Source organism: Urocitellus parryii, chromosome 7, assembly GCF_045843805.1.
Source record: "Urocitellus parryii isolate mUroPar1 chromosome 7, mUroPar1.hap1, whole genome shotgun sequence".
Lineage (NCBI taxonomy): Eukaryota > Metazoa > Chordata > Mammalia > Rodentia > Sciuridae > Urocitellus > Urocitellus parryii.
Genome location: NC_135537.1, coordinates 94,515,576 through 94,533,950, shown reverse-complemented (window position 1 = coordinate 94,533,950; position 18,375 = coordinate 94,515,576).

Here is an 18,375-nt window from a genome sequence, read left to right as displayed (position 1 = left end):
TTTAAGACTTAAGGGGAACCCCAGGCACAAGCCTCCCTGCATGGTAGTTAAGTACAAACAGGGCATTAAGACCAGCAGGGAGCTCAGTACCAGCATGGGGACCAGAATCAGTAGAAGAAAATCAGGACTTTCAAGGGAATCTCAGGGACCAACAGGGGTGAAGCTCAGGGAAAGCAGGTGCTCTGGGAATCCATGAGGGACAGAAAGGGACCAAGAAGCAGGTGCAGAGAGGAAGCTGGGAGTGAAGGGCTTCCTGTAAGCCTGTGGGGTTTCCTCTCCTTCTTTACATTATAAAACCTCAGAGAGGTTTTTTAATGCAATGCACCTGCTGTAGAGGACCTGGGGAATGTCCAAGCCCCTAGCAGTGAACACACTCTGTTAAATTTTCTGCATTTATAAGTACATATTTTCTTAATCTCATTCTTATGAATTTCTCTAAGAAGCAAACACACCTTGAACACAACTGAAAGTAGACTGCAGTCTGCACAACTCAAGGGTCTTTAAAGAATGGAAGCATCATTACCCTCATCTGAAGGTCAGTCTGCTGATGGTGTCATCAAGAGGGACAGCTGCATGCAGGACTCTGATTAACAATGAGGGCTTTATGCCTGTCCTCGTGGTCTGAGGACTTCCAATCCTTCTGCTGCACCACTCAAAATTCCTGGTCCCCTGGCTTCTCTCCATCACCCTGGACAGCCCCTCTGCCTGGAGGGAGCAGGGAAGACAGCCTGACTAGACTCAGGGCAGCATCCAGGATCCTCAGCGCCAGGAGGCCTTGCTCAGGGGAGGTGTGGGCAGCAAAATTCCTCTCCTCAGCTCTCCTCTGCTACACTTGGGGATTGTCTTGCTTGAATTTGTTCAGGTAACTCCCAGAGATACGGTCACTGACTGATTTGGGACAGCTGTGTGAAACTGAGCTCTAGTGAGGCAGAAGACAGCACCTTGATGCATGGGTTCCAGGTGGCTTGATGGATCCCAGGCTGTGCACACAGCTCTCCTTTTCTGGTGATGGAGAGCACTAGCCCAGACACTAGGGAAAAGGCTCAGAAAGAATGAGCTCTGAACACAGAAAACAACCATTTATGACTCAGTCTGCACTTTTACATAAAACAATGGGCAGCATAATAGAGCTTCCATCAGGTGATATGTGTACATGCAACAAATGAAACATTAGGAAGGGTTCTTGACCCATAAGGCCTCTGTAATGGTAGGGCATCCTATTGAAGGGAATGTGATGGCTGCCACAGCTAAGAAGAAAGTTCATGTCTTATGGGGCTGAGCTCTATTTGAGGCCTCCAAATACAGATTGCTGTATAGCGGTTCCTCTTGCCAGACATGAGCTGTTAGGCCAGTGAACCAGCACTCATGCTTCTGTGTATGACTTCACATTTGCATTATGAAGTTACCATCTCAAATATATATTTTAGTGGGTGTGTAAAAATAAATCCATAATTGAAAACAGAAAAGATCACAGAAGAAATTTTCCCTTCCTGAAAATTAATCTATCCACCATGCAGCTCCATGACCCTCTGATCTGCTCTCAGTGCTGCTCTAGCTGGGCCTCCACCCAGAGCTGCTATATAGCAGGAGCACATGCAAATAGGGCCTCCCTCTACTCATGAAAACCTGCCCACCTGACCCTGAGCTCTGCACAGGAGCCCAGCCCTGGACTCCCAGCTCAGCCCACTCAGTGATCAGGACTGAACACAGCTGCTCACCATGGAGAGTGTGCTCAGCTGGGTTTTCCTGGTGGCTGTTTTCAAAGGTAATGAATGGAGAACCAGAGATCCTGAGTGTGTGAGTGGGGATTACTACATGGACTGGTTCTGCCAGGCCCCTGGGAAGAAGCTTTAGTGGCATTGTTACAAAAATGGACCTGTAGATCAATGGTACAGAATAGAGGACATAGAGACTAACCCTCATAATTACAGTTATCCAAAATTAGACAATGGCACAAAAACATACATTGGAGAAAAGACATTGTCTTCAACAAATGGTGCTGGGTAAACTGGAAAACACTATGCAACAAAATGAAATTAAACCTCTATCTCTCACTATTCACAAAAGTACACTCAATGTGTATCAAGGACCTAGGAATTAAACCAGAGACAGTGCATCTAACAAAAGAAAAAGTAGGCCCAAATCTCCCAAATTTCCATCATGTCTGATTAGGCCTCAACTTCCTTAATAAGACTCTTATAGTGCAAGAATTAAAATCAAGAATCAATAAATAGGGGCTAGGGATGTGGCTCAAGCGGTAGCGTGCTCGCCTGGCATGCATGCGACGCTGGTTTGATCCTCAGTACCACATACAAATAAAGATGTTGTGTCCACCGAAAGCTAAAAATAAATATTAAAAAATTCTCTCTCTCTCTCTCTCTCTCTCTCTCTCTCTCTCTCTCTCTCTCTCCAAAAAAAAAAAAAGAATCAATAAATGGGGAGGATTCAAACTAAAAATCTTCTTCCTACCAAAAGAAACAATCAGTGTGGTGAATAGTGAGCCTACATTTTGGGAGCAAATTTTTACCACACACATATCAGATAGAGTGTGAATCTCAAGGATATATGAAGAACCCAAAAATCTAAACACCAAAGAAACAAATAACCCAATCAATAAAGGGGCTCAGGAACTGAACAGACATTTCTCAGGAGAGGATATACAATCAATCAACAAACATTGAAAAATGTTCCAACAACCCCACAGCTGCAGGAGGGAGAGAGGCAGGACATGGTGCTGCTGGCCTTCATGTGCAGGAAGAGGTGGCCACAAATGTGCAGGTGCACCTTCTACTGACAGGCAAAGGTTATATCCTTCCCTGAGTCCATGGCAACTGCCTCCTTATGAGGCAATGCCCAAGTCAGCAAGGTACTATAACAGTTCGAAAATGTCCAGGCCACCAGGCAGGTCCAAACCATGGTCTCCCAGAAACTCATTCCAGGAGGCAGAGATCCTTTTGAAGATCAATAATTTGGCCCACAAAAGCATTGCAACCAGATGTGGCTCTGTGCTCTGAGAGCCTGGGGAAGTCACCAGCCAGGGAGGATAAGAGATGAGAAGTGGGGTAAGGGAGTACAAGCCTTCCCAGTCAACATGGCCCTCACCCAATAGCATCCTGCCACTTGGTATCCACATGCATTTGGTGTCCAGAAGGAGGTAAAGATGGGCCTGAAGAGAGAGAGAGAGAGCAGCTCTTGAGCCCATGACACTTTTGAAGTGGAAGGAAGTTACCAGCTGGGCAGGTACTGTCTCTATACAGGGCTTAAGTTAGACAGCCAGGGAGGACTTTCCAGTTTATTGAGAGAGTAAACAAGGTGTAGAAGGGAAGGAGTCTCATGAAGGACCTAGGGCCACACTACCAAGGAGTTGATCTGGGATGGACTAAAGAAGGAACACAGAGCACACATGGCACCAGCATACAATAGCACACTGGATGACTGGATTTTGGTCACCCATGATACAGGGACACAAGCAACTCAAGCCTCTCTGCTGGTCTCAGCCATGGCAGCTACATGAAAGCAGGACTAAGGAGGCTTGCAGACAGCTAGTGAGAGACTGCAAAAAATGTGCACCTTTTCTCCCCTTTGGCCCTTTACAACCTGCTGGAGTGAATCCCTGAGGGTTAACATATAGTGCATTATGGCAAATGGATGTCTCTCATCTATGCACCTTTGAAAATTTAAAATATATTTGTATAATAATTGATATCTATTCAGGCTGTGTAATGGCCACAGCCTCCACAGGCAAAATTTTTAAAAAGGGGACATCACAAACATACTTCAATGCTTTGGAATCACAAAGGTTCCCATTTCTATTAAAGCTGACAATGGGTCAGCCTGTACTAGCAAGGCATTTCAGGCAGTTTGCAGTGATTGGCATATACAGCACTTAACTGGGCTCCCCTACAACCCTTAGGCTCAAGGAATCATACAAAGAACACACAAAGAATTAAAGATCATGCTACAAAACAGAGGGGGAAGCTATACCAAGTCCCCTCATGATGCCTTAAAAAGAACCTAACTTGCTTCAAATTTTCTTTCAATGTCAAAATGTTCTACAGTCACAACAGCCTATAAACATGGGGCCCCCTTACGGGGCCCTCCCTCTACCTATGGTCTCATGGAAGGATCCAATAACAAGTGCATGGGATGGTCTGGGGTCCCTCCTAACCACGGGTGGAGGGTTTACATATGTTAACAGGAGCCTCACCCCAGCTGTTGCCTGCCAAAAAGTCAAGCCCTGCACACCCATAACTACCAACCAAGGAGATGAAGGAACTAACTCTGGAGGAAAATCCTCATAGGCAAAGATCTCAACAACACAAGCAGACCTCATGTAAAGTAAATGGGGTGATTTTAAAGGTCTTGTTGACAAAGTCACTAGATTTGCCCCTTTGCCTTGTGGCAAACACATCCATGGGCCAATGATGGTGGTCCTACTGTGTGCAAACCTTACTGCTAAAAGTGAAGCCTCCCATCAGGTAAATTGGGCCCTGCTCCCTGAAACACCTTTTCTGGATATTGCTAATTTAGACAGGCTTAACCAAATTAGGAGAGGGAGTGAGGGGTACAGGGGCATTGACCAGGGAGAATGAAGGAGGGGTACAGGGCCTGTGAGCAGGGAGAAAGAGGGAGGGGTACAGAGACATGTGAGCAGGGATAGGAAGCAAGAGGTACACATGGCTGTGAGCAGGGAGAGGGAAGGAAGGGCACAAGTGGGTGTGAGAAGGGAGACAGAGGAAGGGGTACAGGGGGATGTCAGCAAGGAGAGGGATGGAGAGGTACAGGGGGGCTGTGAGCAGGGAGAGGGAGTGAGGGGTATAGGGGCTGTGAGCAGAGAGGGAGAGAGGGGTACAGGGGGGTGTGAGCAGGGAGAGGGAGTGAGGAGTACAGGGTCATTGAGCAGGGAGAGGGATGGAGAGGTACAGGGGGGGTTGTGACAGAGAAGGGAGTGAGAGGAACAGGTGCCTTGAGTAGGGAGAATGAAGGAGGGGTACAGGGCCTGTGAGCAGGGAGAGGGAGGTAGGGGTACAGGGGGGTGTGAGCAGGGAGAGGGATGGAGAGGTAAAGGGGGTTGTGAGAAGGGAGAGGGAGGTAGGGGTACAGGGGGTGTGAGCAGGGAGAGTGATGGAGAGGTAAAGGGGGGATGTGAGCAGGGAGAGAACGTGAGGGGCACAGGGGCCTTGAGCAGGGAGAATGAAGGAGGGGTACAGGGGCCTGTGAGCAGGGAGAGGGAGGGAGAGGTACAGCGGTGTGAGCAGGGAGAAGGATGGAAAGGTACAGTGTTGAGAGCCACAGCCAAAGGGGCCCCAGCAAACTTCCAGCTTCCAGCAAACTTCCAGCTGCTGACTGATGATTGACTTACAGTGGCCCCAGCAACATCTAGCTCATTGGCTCCTCTGCGGTGATGTTAATTGAGCTGTTTCCCTGCCCTTTCAGACCACGGAGCTGCTCATTGGGGGACTTCTTTGGCTCCGCCCATGCGACCCAGCCAATCGGCCTCAAGAGCAGGAGGATTGGGGGAGGTGGAGAGGCTTGTGGGTGAGAGGCTTGTGGGAAGCCAGTGGTGGCAGTTGGGCTCTGAGGGTTTTTCTTGAGGAGCTGCTTTGTTTGGCATGTGTGGTTCTAAAAATAAAGTTAGTTTCTTTTGACAAGTGGCTCCTGAATTGTGCCCAGCCAGACTGTGGCAGTACAGGAGAGTTGTGAGCAGGCAGAGGGAGTGAGTTGTACAGGGGCCTTGAGCAGGCAGAATGAAGGATGGTTACAGGGCCTGTGAGCAGGGAAAGGGAGTGAAGGATACAGGGGCATTGAGCAGGGAGAGTGAAGGAAGGGTAAAAGGCCTGTGAGCAAGGAGCGGGTTGGAGGGGTACAGATGGGTGTGAGCAGGGAGAGAAATGGAGGGATACAGGGGCCTGGGAGCAGAGACAGGGAGTGAGGGGTCCAGGGACCTGTGAGCAGGGAAAGGGAGGGAGGGGTACAGGGCCTGTGAGCAGGGAGAAGGACAGAGGGGTCAAGTGCCTGTGAGCAGGGAGAGGGAGTGATGGGTACAGGGGCCTTGAGAAGGGAGAATGAAGGAGGGGTAATGGGCCTGTGAGCAGAAAGACTGAGGGAGGGGTACAGAGGGGTGTGAGCAGGGAGAGGAATTGAGGGGAACTGGGGCCTTGAGAAGGGAGAATGAGGAGGGGTACAGGGCCTGTGAGCAGAGAGAGGGAGGGAGGGGTACAGGGGCTTTGAGCAGGGAGATGGAAGGAGGGGTACAGGGAACTATAAGCATGGAAAGGGAAGGAGGGTTTCAGGGGCTGTGAGCAAGGAGAGGAAGGGAGGAATACAGGGGTGCTGTGAGCAGGGTGATGGAGGCAGGGCTATAGGGAGCTATTAGCAGGGAGAATGAGGGAGGGGTTCAGGGGCTGTGAGCAGGGAGAGGGAGGGAGGGGTACAGGGACCTGTGAGCCAGGACAGTGACTGAGGTGTACAGGGGGCTCTGAGCACGGAGAGGTAGGTAGGGGTACAGGGGGGTGTGAGCAGGGAAAAGAAGGGAGAGTTAGAGGGGGGCTGTGAGCACGGAGAGGGGGTGAGAGGTAAATGGGACTTGTGCACGGAGAATGAAGGAGGGGCACAGGGCCTTTGAGCAGGGAGATGGAGGCAGGGATACAGGGGGGTGTGAGCAGTTAGAGGGATGGAGAGGTATAGGGGGTTGTGAGCAGGGAGAGGGAGTGAGGGGTACAGAGCTTGTGAGCATGGAGATGGAGGGAGTGGTACAGGGAGCTATGAGCAGGGAGAGGGAGGGAGGGTTACAGGGCTTGTGAGCAGGGAGAATGAATAAGTGGTTCAGGGCCTGTGAGCACTGATAGGGAGGGAGGGTATAAGGACCTTGGAGCAGGGGAGTGAGGTAGGGTTACAGGGACATGTGAGAAAGTACAGGGAGGGAGGGGTGCAGGGGGCAGTGAGTAGGGAGAGTAAGGGAGGGGTACAGGGGCCTGTGAGCAGGGACAGGGAGGGAGGGTTACAGGGACCTGTGAGCAGGGACAGGGAGGGAGGGGTACAGGGTGGTGGGACCAGGGAATGGGAGGGAGGAGTAAAGGGATCTCTGACCAGGGACAGGGTGGTAGGGGTACATGGGCTGTGAGTAGGGACAGGAAGGGAGGGGTACAGGGGCATGGGTGCAGGGACAGGGAGGGTGGGGTATATAAGGCTGTAGTAGGGAGAGGGAGGGAGGGGTACAGGGGAACTGTGAGCAGGGAGAGGGAGGTAGGGGTATAGGGGGTGTGAGCAAGGAGAGGGATGGAGAGGTACAGGGGGGCTGTGAGCAGGGAGATGGAGGGAGGGTTACAGGGAGCTATGAGCAGGGAGAAGGAGGAAGGGGTTCAGGGACTGTGAGTAGGGAGAGGAGGGAGTGGTTCAGGGTGGCTGTGAGCAGGGAGAGGGAGAGAGGGGTACAGGGGCTGTGAGCAGGGAGATGGATGTAGGGGTATAGGGAGCTATGAGCATTGAAGCTCATATGTTCAGGGGTTCAGCTCAAGGGTTCAGGGGCTGTGAGCAGGTAGAGGGAGGAAGGGGTACAGGGACCTGTGAGCCAGGACAGAGAGGGAGGTGTACAGGGGTCTCTGAGCAGGGAGCGGGAGAGAGGGGTACAGGGTGGTGTGAGCAGGGAAAGTGAGTGAGAGGTACAGAGGGGCTGTGAGCAGGGAGAAGGGGTGAGGGGTCTAGGGGCCTTGAGCAGGGAGTAGGAAGAAGTGGTAGAAGCCTGTGAGCAGGGAGAGGGAGGTAGGGGTACAGGGGAGTGTGAGCAGGGAGAAGGATGGAGAGGTAAAAAGGGGCTGTGTGCATTGAGAGGGAGTGAGGGGTACAGGTGCTGAAAGCAGGGAGAAGGAAGGAGGGGTACAGGGGCCTGTGAGCAGGGAGAGGGAGTCAGGGTTATAGGGGGGTGTGAGCAGGGAGAAATATGGAGAGGTACAGGGAGGCTGTGAGCAGGGAGAGGGAGTGAGAGGTATAGGGGGGTTGAGCAGGGAGAATGAAGGAGGGGTACAGGGCCTGTGAGCAGGGAGAGGGAAGTAGGGGTACAGGGGGGTGTGAGCAGGGAGAGGGATGGAGAGGTACAGGGGGACTGTGAGCAGGGAGAGGAAGTGAGGAGTACAGGGGCACTGATCAGTGAGATTGAAGGAGGGGTAAAGGGCCTGTGAGCAGGGAGAGGAATGGAGTAGTACGGGGGGGGGGCGGGGGAGGGTTGTGAGCAGACAGAGGGAGTGAGGGGTTCAGGGGCCTTGAGCAGGGAGATTGAATGAGGGGTACAGGGCCTGTTAGCAGGGAGAGGGGGAGAGGTTTACAGGTGGTGTGAGCAGGGAGAGGGATGGAGAGGTACAGGGGGGCTGTGAGCAGAGAGAGGGAGTGAGGGGTACAGAGGCTGTGAGCAGGGAGATGGAGAGAGGGGTACAGGGAGCTATGAGCAGGGAGAGGGAGGGAGGGGATCAGGGGCTGTGAGCTGGGAGAGGGACAGATGGGTACAGGGACCTGTGAGCCAGGACAGGGAATGAGGGGTACAGGGGGCTCTGAGCAGGGAGAGGGAGGGAGGGGTACAGGGGCATTTGAGCAGGGAATGGGAGGGAGGAGTACAGGGATCTATGAGCAGGGAGAGTGAGGGAGGGGTTCTGGGGCTTTGATCATGGTAGGGAGGGAGTGGTACAGGGGCTGTGAGCAGGGAGATGGAGGGAGGGGTACAACAGGCCTGTGAGCAGGGAGAGGGAAGGAGGATACAGGGGCCTGTGAGCTGGGACAGGGAGGGAGGGAGGGGTATAGGGGCCTGTGAGCAGGGAAAATGAAGGAGGGTACAGGTCTGTGAGCAGGGAGAGGGTGGGAGAGGTACAGAGGCTTGAGCAGCAAGTGAGAGGGAGGGATGCAGGGGGCCTGTGAGCAGATAGAGGGAAGGAGGTGTATAGGGGCTGTGAGCAGGGAGAGGGAGGGAGGGATACAGGGACCTGTCAGGAGGGACAGGGAGGGAGAGGTACAGGGGCCTGTGAGCAGGGAGATGAAGAGGGGTACAGGAGGGTGTGTGTAGGGAGAGGGAGGGAGTAGTTCAGTGGGTTGTGAGCAGGGAGAGAGAGGGAGGGTTACAGGGACCTGTGAGGAGAGACAGGGATGAAGATGTACAGGGGGCTGTGAGCAGGGAGATGAAGAGGGGTACAGGAGGTTGTGAGCAGGGAGAGGGAAGGAGAGGTACACTTGATTGTGAGCAGAGAGATGGAGGGAGGGGTACAGGGGCCTGTGAGCAGAGACATGGAGTGAGTTGTCCAGGGACCTGTGAGCAGGAACAGGGAGGGAGGGGTACAGGACCTGTGAGCAGGAAGAAGGAGGGAGGGGTCCAAGGGCTGTGAGCAAGGACAGGAAGGGAGTGGTACAGGGGCATGGGATCAAGGACAGAGAGGGTGGGATACATGAGGATGTCTGTAGGGAGAGGGAGGGAGGGGTACAGGGCCTGTGAGCAGGGAGAGAAAGTGAGGGGTACAGGGAGGTGTGAGCAGGGAGAGGGATGGAGGGCTACAGGTGCCCTGTGAGCAGGGACAGGGAGGGGTGATACTGAGGGTTGAGAGAAGAAACAGGGAGTGAGCTGTACAGGGGGCTGTGAGCAGGGACAGGTAGGAAGGGGTACACAGGGTTTAGAGCAGGGACAAAACAGGGAGGGAATGGTACATGGGCCTGTGAGTAGGGTTAGGGAGGTAGGGGTACAGGGTGGTGGGATCAGGATATGGGAGGGAGGAGTACAGGGACCTCTGAGCAGGGATATGGAGCAAGGGGTACAGGGGCTGTGAGAAGGGACAGGAAGGGAGGGGTACAGGGGCATGGGAGTAGGGACAGGGAGGGTGGGATACATGAGGCTGTGAGTCTGGAGAGGAAGGGAGGGGTACAGGGGGGTGTGAGCAGGGAGAGGGCATGAGGGGTACAGGGGCATTGAGCAGGGAGAATGAAGGAGGGGTTAATGGCCTGTGAGCAGGGAGAGGGAGGGAGGTGTACAGGGAGTTGTGAGCAGGGAGAGGGAGTGAGGGGCACAGGGGCCTTGAGCAGGGAGAATGAAGGAGGAGTACAGGGCCTTTGAGCAGGGAGAGGGAGGGAGGGGTACAGGGGCTGTGAGAAGGGAGATGGAAGGAGAGGTACAGGGAGCTATGAGCAGGGAGAGGGAGGAAGGGGTTTAGGGTTGTGAGCAGGGAGAGTGAGGGAGTGGTACAGGGGTGCTGTGAGCACGGAGATGGGGTGAGGGGTAAAGGGGCTGTGAGCAGAAAGATGGAGGGACAGGTACAAGGAGTTATGAGCAGGGAGAGGGAGGGAGGGGTTCAGGGACTGTGAGGAGGGAGAGGGAGGGGGGGTTCAGAGACTGTGAGCAGGGAGAGTGAGGGAGGGGTACAGGGACCTGTGAGCCAGGACAGGGAGGGAGGTGTACAGGGGGCTCTGAGCAGGTAGATGGAGGGAGTGGTACAAGGACCTGTGAGCAGGGAGAGGGAGGGAGGGGTACAGGGACCTGTGTGGAAGGAACAGGGAGGGAGCGGTACAGGGGACTGTGATCATGGAGAGGGAAGGAGGGGTACAGTGGTTGTTAGCAGGGAGATGGAGGGATGGGTACAGGAGCCTGTGAGCAGAGACAGGGAGTGAGTGGTCTAGGGTCCTCTGAGCAGGGACAGAAAGGGAGGTGTACAGGGCATGTGAGCAGGGAGAGGGAGGGAGGAGTATAGGACCTCTTAGCAGGGAGAAGGAGGGAGGGGTGCATGGGGGTGGGATCAGGGAGTGGGATGGAGGGGTATAGGGACCTGTGAGCAGAGACAGGGAGGGAGGGGTACAGGGCCTGTGAGCAGAGACAGGAAGTTAGTGGTACAGGGTCATCTGATTAGGGACAGGGAGGGTGGGGTACATGAGGATGTGAGTAGGGAGAAGGAGGGTTGGGTACAGGGGCCTGTGAGCAGGGAGAGGGAGGGAGGGGTACAGGGGGGCTGTGAGCAGGGACGGGGAGGGCTAGGACAGGGAGGGAGGGTACAGAGGGCTTTGAGTGGGGCAGTTAGGAAGAGGTACAAGGCGGTTTGAGCAGGGAGCAGGAGGGAGGTGTACAGGGGGCCTGTGAGCAGGGACAGGGAGGGTGGGCTACAGAGGGGTGTGAGCAGGGACAGGGAGGGAGGGGCACAGATGGCTGTGAGCAGGGACAGGTAGGGAGTGGTACAGGGGGGTGTGAGCAAGGACAAGACAGGGAGGGAGTGGTACATGGGGTGTGAGTAGGGACAGGGAGGTTGGGGTACAGTGGGTGTGAGTAGGGACAGGGAGGGAGGGGTACATGGGGCTGTGAGCAGGGAGAGGGATGGAGGGGTACAGGGACCTGTTAGCAGGGACATGGAAGGAGAGGTACAGGTGGCCTTGAGTAGGAAGAGGGAATGAAGGGTAAAGGGGGGTGTGAGCAGGGAGAGGGAGGGAGGGTTACAGGGTAGTGTGAGCAGGGAGAGGGTTGGAGAGGTACAGGGGGCTGTGAGCAGGGAGAGGTAGGGAGGGGTAGAGGGAACTATGAGCAGGGACAGGGAGGGAGGGGTACAGGGGCTGTGAACAGGTAGAGGGAGGGAGGGGTACAAGGGTTGTGATCAGGGAATGGGTGTGAGGCGTATTGGTACCTGTGAGCAGGCACAGGGATCAGGGGTACAGGGGCAGTGAGCAGGGACAGGGAGGGAGGGGTACAGGGGCATTTGAGGAGGGACAGGGAGGGAGGTTTACATGTGGCTGTGAGCAGGGAGAGGGAGGGAGAGGTACAGGGGGCCTTTGAGCCGGGAGAGGGAGGGAGGGGTATAGGGACCTGTGAGCAGGGACAGGAAGGGAGGGGTACAGGGGGCTGTGAGAAGGGACAGGTATGGAGGGGTACAGGGGGCCTTTGAGCAGGGAGAGGGAGGGAGGGTTATAGGGACCTGTGAGCAGGGACAGGAAGGGAGTGGTACAGGGGCTGTGAGCAGATAGAGTGAGGGAGGTGTACAGGGGGTGTAATCAGGGAATGGGAGGGAGGGGTATAGGGACCTGTGAGCAGGGACAGGGAGGGAGGGGTACAGGGGGCTGTGAGCAGGGACAGGTATGGAGGGGTACAGGGGCCTGTGAGCAGGGACAGGACACGGAGGGAGGGGTACAGGGGGGTGTGAGCAGGGACAGGGAGGATGGGGTACATTGGGCTATGAGCAAGGAGACGGATGGAGGGGTATAGGGGGGCTGTCAACAGGGAGTGGAAGGGAGGTATATAGGGGCCTTTGAGCAGAGAGAGAGGGAGGGAGGGTTACTGGGGGGCTGTGAGCAGAGAGAGGGAAGGAGGGGTACAAGGGGCCTTGGGTCCTCAGGGGTCAGAAGATGCAGGAAGAAGCTTTCTAAGACCCTGCTGAGGATGGCCTGCCCTTCAGGATCCTAACCCCAGTTATGTGGACCAGAGCAGGAGGTGCTTTGAGCTCTGTGCAGGACCAGGAGTCACTCAGGAAAGGCTCAGGTGGAGGTTCAGGCTGCAGCCTGGGAAAGAAGTCATCCTGTCACTCATGGGAGAGGAAAGTGCTCCTGTGGGACCCTGAGGCCAAGCATGGGCTCATGAGGGACACGGAGTGCTGGGTGCAGGAGGAGGGAAGCTCAGGTCCCCAGGCTGCCTGATTTGGTGATGGAGGAGTGCTGAGCCTCTCAGGGAGAAGTCTGTCCCCAAGCAGACCCACAATCTGAACCCCACCTTGCCCCTGTGCCTCTCCCAGGAAGCAGCCTAAGGCGAGGTTACCTGAGGCTCTGGCAGACCCAGGGTGCTTTCCCTTCTCACAGCCCCTGGGCGACAACCCCATCAGGAAGGATTTGGGATAGGGGGTATTCAGCTGAGCCCCAGAGGAGGCCACTCCTAGTCAGGAGACATGATGGAGCAGTGCCACCACTCACAGACCCAAAGAGAGGAGGGCAGGGTCTCATGCTCCTGGTCAGAGGGAGCCAGCTGGCCTACCAGGGGGCAGGGTGTATGACCCCAGGGCCTAGGTCTGTGTCAGGGTCTAGGGAGTCACTCCAGCAGGTCTCTCACAGGGAGTATCACCTGGTGGGATCACCATAAGCACGCAGGCCATTGCAGCTCCCAAGGTGCCTCAGGGTCACCACAGCTTCTCTGGACAGCCAAGTGGGACATGGGGCCAGCAGGCTGATGCAGCACACTGTCTCCAGCTGTCCCACAGGGAGGAAGGAGTGTCACCAGGAGGGTGAGAACTGGACACTATCCATGTGACTGAGACCTGCTCTGGTGGGGGAGCTCACACTATGCCAGCAGGGTGGCAGCAGGACATCAGAGGAGTCACTGCAGGGGACACAGGCTCACATTGACTTGGCACAAGGCTCCTGCTCTGGGGGAGCAGAAAGGGAGAGGGTGGTGCCAGGGAGACCTGGTTGAAGAGGCTCCCATACCCAGGGGTCCACAGAGCTGAGCAGAGGGGAGGGGGTGAGGAGCCCCAGGGCCCAGGGAGCTGCAGAGCTGACCAGAGGGGAGGCAGGAAGGAGCCCTGGGGCCCAGGGAGCTGCAGATTTGAGCAGAGGGGAGGAGGGAGGAGCCTGGTGGACAGGATATCTCGAAGGGAGGGATGAGGGGCCAACTTTGGACGCAATTTCATGGCCCTGTTAATGTCCTGAACTTAGAAACAAAGTGTCACAGGAACTTAAACCATTTTCCCAGTCCGGTGAGATCTTCTCCTCCAGGCTTAGAGGGCAAAAGGCTGAGACCAGGGGTCACAGGGCTTAGCTACCTCCCCAGGCTCCAGGGTAGACTCCAGGCATGTCTTGTCCAGCTACAGAGGGGAACTTTACAGATGGCGGGAGTGCCAAGGTGGCCCCTCAGCACTTGGCCAGTGCAGGGGAACACTGGGGCTGATGTAGGAAACAACCACAAACCAGCAGCTGAAAACCACAGGAACTTGTCCTCTGCTAGCCCTGGAGGGCAGAGGCCAAGACCAGGGGTCCCAGGCTGAGATCCCTGCATAGGCTCCAGGGAGGCTCCTCCTGCCTCTCCAGCTCCTGGGGCTCCAGGTGGCCCTGGGCTGGTGGCCTGTCACTGTAGTCTCTGCCTCAGTCTCCAGGTGCTACTCCTTTGTGCCTGTGTCCCCTTCTCTGTCTCTAGTGAGCACACTGCGATTGCATAGGGCCACCCTTACCCAGGATGGTTTCATCTTGAGATCATTACCTAATTATATCTGCAGAGACCCTAAATGCAAAAGAAGCCCTATCCCGAGGTCCCAGTGCACTTGGGGTGCTATTCAGCCCACTGGGATTGGACATGGGGAGGCATCCCAGGTGGGGAGCAGGTGTATAGGCAAGCCCATGTGGTATGCCTGATAGACTTCCAAGCAGGGTATTAGGCAGAAATCTATTCTGGGGGCTGGTGTGTGCTCATCTACAAACGGGGAGTCATCCGCAGGTTGGAGTGTGTAAGTCATGAGTCAGATGAGATCATCCGCCCCAGGTGCAGAAGGAGGCTGCCCTGGGAATCTAGGCAGGACCTGGGAAAGGGCTAGCATTTGGCAGGTGGAGGAGGAACATTCTGAAGATAGGACAGCTGGACCAAGGGAAGTGGAGAAGAGTGAATGCCCAGCCCTGTTGTGGGGTCACGAGGACATGACAACTGGTCTGGTGCCAGGGCCCCTGGAATGTGAGAGCAAAGGGCATGTGGGGCTCTGTGCCCCCACAGTGTCTCTCAGGGAGAGCTAGGTCTTGGCTGCATAGAGGCCACTACCCTGTCTGCAGCGGGAGGAACCCTTGGTGTGGGTCTGCAAGAGAGCAGCACGTCCTGCCAAAATCCTCTCCTTGTGGAGTACCCTGGCAATCCTGCTGGCAGAAAGCGGTGGTGGCAGGAGAGGCGCAGGGTCCCTGGCACCACTGTACTCATTAGAGTGTCACGTGGGCTGAGGCCGCTGAAGGAGCCTACAGGAGGCTGGGGGAGTGACGCCCAGACCATCTCAGAGGACGGAGGAAGACACGGGGAGGGAGCTCTGGTGCCTGTGAACATTTGGGTGTCATGGCCAGGTGTGTGAGGCCGGGTAGGGTCAGCAAGTGAAGCTCGGAGATCAGCAGTCCGTTCTTTACAGGATGCCTGTGGTTAGAGCCCTGCCCAGCGCCCCATTTGTCTGCCCAGGGATCCCCGTGCCTCCCCAGCGGCCCCTCTAGGCATGCTGGGCCAAGACTGTGCTCCCTGTGAGCCTGCCTGGGTGAGCCCTGTGGACTCCCAGTTGCAAGAGGGCGCTCTTCTGCAGTAGGAGAGGAGCACAGTGTCCCGCTTCCCAGGGCAGCGCCTGTGCGAGGTGAGAACCCAGGAGGGCTGGGGAGCCACATGGTCGGCCCTAAGGGGAAGTCTCAGGGATGCCTGGCGGGGCTCTGGCCGCAACCTGGGAGGCTCTCTATGGAAGCAAGGTCCTAAGGGCTGCTGCTTCTCCTACTCTAATGCAGAGTGCACAGGGCAACTCCTGCAACTGCTACCTTGGATTTGCAGGACAGAACAAGTGATATGCCACCGCCTAGGGCTCTGTTGGTTTGCAGAAGCACAGAGGGAGGATGAGGGAGGGGAGGGCGGAAGACAGTTGCTGCCCCCACTTGGTGGAGCCTTCAGCCTGAGTGCAGTGGAGTCCCAAGGAGCTGAGGGAGCAGGACAGGATGAGGGCTGAGGAGCATGTGAGCTGTCCCAGTATGCGAACCCTGGGCTGCTGGGCCTCCTGGTGCCATCCAGGAAGTGCCCTGTGAACTAAGTCTCACCAAGGGCAGGCGTGGCACAGCAACCCAATTAACAGGAGCATTGCAAAGTGAGCCCTTCTGGGGGAGAGGTCTCCTGGGCAGAGAGGCCAGGGTGTGTGCTTGGGAGCCAGCCCCTGCAGATCGCACCCCATCCCAGCCTCTGAGCCGGGCCCACCTGGACAGTGGCTCAGCTTAGCAGCCCCTGCTTCCCAGGCTGTAGCTGGGGGTCCTGGAAGGTAGAGAAGTGGTGGTCACACTGTGCCACCAGAAGGAAAGGGCACAGGGACTCCTGGAACCTTGCCAGGGAGTGCCTCTTCAAGTGACAGGGCACCTGCATGTTCTGTCGATATCTCGGGTCATGCAGAGTGCCAGGTGGCAGAGGAGCCAGGAGGGGCACGGGCTTGGCTGGATCCCTCTCTGCATCGCCATGTTTGCCTGGGTGAGGCTTCATGAGCATAAGAGGCTGTCCTTGAGACCACAGGATGTGTCACACATCTGGGAGCACCCAGCCTGCACAATCCAGCAGCCCTCACCCAATGACCAGGAGAATAGGAAAGGCAACAGGGCACTCACAGCCCTGTCGTCCTCCCAGGCCATGGCGTCCCCCAGGATTGAGGCTGTCATCAGGGAGAAGTACAGAATGTGGGAGTGTCCAGTGTGGGAAGAGGAGACCAGGTAGCTGGTGTATGTGGACATCAACGCCAGGACTGTGTGCCGGTGGAACCCAACTCTGGGGAGGTGTAGGCCATAGGCCTGAATAAGTGGATCTGGGGGCTGCAGATGGTGGGCCTGGGGAAGTGGGCCTGGGGCTACACACTGTGGGCCACAGTAAGTGTGGGTCTGGGGGCTGGAGACGTTGGGCCAGAGTAAGTGGGCCTGAGGGATACAGACAGTGGGCCTGAGGAAGTAGGTCTGAGACCAGCAGATAGTGGACCTGAGGAAGTGAGTCTGGGGGCTCCAGACTGTGGGCCTGAGGAAGTGGGCCTGGGGTCTGCAGACAGAGGGCCAGAGGAAGTGGGGATGGGGCTGCAGATGGAGGGCCAGAGGAAGTGGGTCTGAAGGCTCCACATGGAGGGCCAGAAGAAGTGGGTCTGGGGACTGCAGATGGTGGGCCAGAGGAAGTGGGCCTGGGGGCTGCAGACAGTGGGTCTGGGGGCTGCAGAACATGGGCCTGAGGAAGTGTGGGTCCCCTGAAGCTCCAGTTGTTCCTGGAGAGGGAGCTGTGAGACCATCCTATGTGCCCAGGGGCCCATTCCCCTGAGGTCCTGGGGCTCGTTTAGCTATGAAGCTGTCCTGCCTGCCCATGGCCCGTGTCCCCTGAGGTCCTAGGGCTTCTTGGTACCTTTGTCATAGGTGTCCAGCATCACTCATGGCCTGAGGGTCGCAGGGGCCCAGCCGGGGCACCTGCTTGCTCAGCAACTGGCTGCTTGCTCTTGAGCCCCTGGAGTGTGGGCTGTCACACCCTGGGCACAGGACAGACTGTGGGGCCGGGAAGTCCTGGTATACAGGATGGACCAAAGATGGGCTCGCTGTCCTCCAGACAAAGTCCTGGAAATGCTGGTGGCTGTGTGGAGCCCGCGCCTGGCTCTGACCCCAGGTATTGCCACACACGCACCTGTCCTGACTCAGGAGCCAGGGTGGGAGTGACTGTGCTTTTTCCAGGCTCATGTGTGTGCATGGACCCACACACCTGGGTGGTATCTGTGTGTCTGTGGGGCTTGCACACCTGTGTGGCTGATGACCCCTGTGGGCCTTCTGAGGAGCAGAAGCAGCACTCTGGGAGCATCCTCCACTCACCCTCACGCTCCCCAAGGCGAGTGCCACTGTTTCCCTTGCAGATCAGGGCTGGCCCAAAGTCTGTGTCTGGCCTCAGGTATGCTCCTGTGGAGCCTGCCCCAGGTCCAACGGTCCTACCCGAGGGCTCAGGGGAACCCGCGTCTCTCACACTGGCACTGATGTGAGGAGACACCAGCGCTCTCCATTTCTGCAGTCCTGGTGTCCCTGCAGGCAGGCTCGGCAGCCTCCAGTCCCATCTAGAGGCCCTGTGGTGGCCGTTGTGGGGAGGGGGGCACAGAGAGGTGGTCCACGCAGGCCCAGCAGGACTGGTCCTGTGCTGAGACGTGCTGTGTGCCGTGACAGTGCCTCCCAGCAGAAGCCCAATGGGTGGGGTGGCACTGTCTCCTGCATAAGCAGCAGCTGGGCCACCCTGCTGTCCTGTATCCTCTGTCCTCCCAGGAGACCCTGGTGGCTGTGTGGCTCTGTGCAGAGTAGGCAGCTACATGGTGGCTTCTGGTACCTGCCTTGGCCTCCTGGACTGGGAGACAGGGCAGGTGGAGTGGGTGGCCTGGCTGGACCATGACAAGCCCCACAACAGGTTCAACCATGGGAAGGTGGACCCCATTGGGAGGTTTGAGGCAGGTGAGCTGCTGAAAGGACTGGCTGTGGCCCAGTTTGCCTAAGGTGGCCCAGGCAACCTGGAGAGTCTGTCGTGATGGTGGGTGCGGGCTTTTTGGGGACCTCAGGAGCCCTCCCCAGGCTGCTGGCAAGCAGCACCCGAGGTTATGCAGGTGCTGGGCAGCCCACAGATTCCCTCCCTCTCCAAAGCCCACGGCTTTCATGTAATTTTTCCTGGGTCCCTGCCCAGAGAGG